The 2,500-nt window shown below is 58.7% G+C and overlaps 1 pseudogene; it reads right to left on the bottom strand.

Annotated features, from left to right (window-relative positions):
• LOC126436671 (large subunit ribosomal RNA) overlaps positions 1–2,500 on the bottom strand; it is a 7,741-nt pseudogene that overhangs the window by 2,938 nt on the left and 2,303 nt on the right.

Raw genomic sequence — 2,500 nt, 5'->3', positions numbered from 1 at the left:
CATCAGCGAATGCAGCCGCATTTATCCGCCGTCCAAGAATGCGTGCACCAATATGAGCAGGCAGACGAGACAAGAGAATGTCAATGGACATGTTGAAGAGAATAGGAGACAGCGGGTCACCCTGCCGAACACCCCTCGAAGGCCGCACTAGATCTGACGACTTCCCATCCGCGCAAATAACCGTCGATCCCGCCTCATAGCATCCCTGGATGTAGTCAACGAACTCGACCGGCAGACCATGGGCCCTTAGCACAGGACCAAGGGCACCATGGGCAAGCGAGTCGAAGGCCTTTGACACATCCAGAGATGCCAAGTACAGCGAGCCGGCAGCTCGGCACGCCTGGGTCATCGCCAGATCCAGAAGAAAGGTGTTATGAAGCATCCCATCCTGAGGGATGAAAGCCCGCTGGCGACCGTCCAACACACAGTAGCGCATCAGGCGGCCAACCAGAACCTTGTGAAAGGCTCTGGTCAGCACCGAGCACACTGTGATCGGACGAAAGTCAGCAGGGGATGCTGCGGCGGTCTTCTTGGGCAGCAGGGTTGTTCTGGCCTGAAGCAGTCGGGATGGAAGGGAACGGGAAAGGAGAAGGAAATTAAGGATCTTGAGGAGAACCTCCCGGGGAAGGCGACGCAGTTGCGTCGGCGTGAGGCCGTCAGGACCTGCAGCAGAATTGCGAGGCGGGAGAGCAGCGGTGGCTTCTTCTGCAGAAATGGGAGCCCAGAGGTCACAGAAGGGCACCCTCTTCGAGAATGGCAGCAGCTCATCGGACAGACCCTCCCCACGCGGAGGTCGAGACCTGACACGTGGTGGAGAGAAGAGGTCTGTCCAAAACTCAATCAGCCCTGGGATGGATGGTGGCTGATGCAAGAGTGTGCCATCAAGAAGTCCGTTGATACAGCGTGCTCCGTTCTTCTTGAAAGCACGCTGAACCACCGCATACTCCCACCTCCTGCGTGCACGCTTCCGCTCTGGGGGCTGTTGGGTCCGCACACTCGCAGCTTGGTGGACGGCTGGCTCCCTGCTGCCTACTTCGTCAAGAGCAGACAGCAACATAGCCTGGATTGTTTCACGGCTAGTGGTGGGACCCAGAGCCACGAGATCATCAAGCGAGCGGAATCGGCGGTCTGATTGGGGGAGTTCTGCTACAAATGACCAGATGGCTAGGTCAACATCTTCCCCACAAGGTGGAGACTGTGGCAAAGAATGACTGACTGCAGGCTCGCTAGGAGGACCCCGAAGGCCGCGATCCAAGCCAGCAAGCTCGGTGACAAACTTCGCCACCATGTCTTTGTAGGACTGCGCTCTACGCTGACATTTAATTGATTCCAGCGTACGCTCGGGGAAGGCCTTTGCAAGCTCCTGGTTTAAAAATCTGCAACCCTGGGTGGCAAGAGTCGCTTCTGCATGGGCCAGACGCAGGAGCTCTTCCTGGGACCACCTGGCCTTCTTCCTCTCGGTCTTGATCTCAGCATTAGCAGCACTCGGATGGGCGCGACGCCGATGGACACCAAGTCCGGTCTTGGTGGAGAAGGACCGCATACAATCAGGGCAGATGGCGGGGAGCAGCGCTCGACCCGCACCGGTTGGCTGGTTGGCTGGCTCATCAGCTGGCACAGGCGCTCCAGCGGGAGGCCTGGTACCACGTTCGCTTCTATTAGTTGCACCAGCTGTAACAAAGGCAGGGGGGGAGGTAACCCCCAAGCCCGAAAAGCACCCTGCTCTGTCGGTCGGGATACTGGAAAGGTACACATACGCGAAACCTTTCACAGCACCCTCACGACTCCCGCCACTTGAAGGCCAGAGCTAGGATTTCCCACCGAGAGGCTAATTGAACCATCATCCACCCGACATCACAAGGATGCTGAGGGGTGAATCGAGAGGGTCCATATATTACGCATCAGGTGGGCTTTGGGAGTCAAAGAGAGTCATAGTTACTCCCGCCGTTTACCCGCGCTTGCTTGAATTTCTTCACGTTGACATTCAGAGCACTGGGCAGAAATCACATTGCGTCAACACCCGCTAGGGCCATCGCAATGCTTTGTTTTAATTAGACAGTCGGATTCCCCCAGTCCGTGCCAGTTCTGAGTTGATCGTTGAATGGCGGCCGAAGAGAATCCGCGCACCCGCGCGCCCCCGGAGGAGCACGCTAAGGCGGACGCGGCCTCGCAGCAAGGAAGATCCGTGGGAGGCCAAGGCACGGGACCGAGCTCGGATCCTGCACGCAGGTTGAAGCACCGGGGCGCGAACGCCGCGCAGGCGCGCGCATCCTGCACCGCCGGCCAGCACGAGGCCGACCAACGGCGAGAGCAGACCACGCCCGCGCTAAACGCCCGCACTTACCGGCCCCCCTACGGCACTCACCTCGCCCAGGCCCGGCACGTTAGCGCTGACCCACTTCCCGACCAAGCCCGACACGCCCCGATCCTCAGAGCCAATCCTTATCCCGAAGTTACGGATCCAATTTGCCGACTTCCCTTACCTACATTATTCTATCGA

This window comes from Schistocerca serialis, unplaced genomic scaffold (assembly GCF_023864345.2).
Source record: "Schistocerca serialis cubense isolate TAMUIC-IGC-003099 unplaced genomic scaffold, iqSchSeri2.2 HiC_scaffold_1242, whole genome shotgun sequence".
Taxonomy (NCBI): Eukaryota; Metazoa; Arthropoda; class Insecta; order Orthoptera; family Acrididae; genus Schistocerca; species Schistocerca serialis.
Note: the sequence above shows the minus strand (reverse complement) of the source record. Positions and strands in the feature narration are given on the sequence as shown.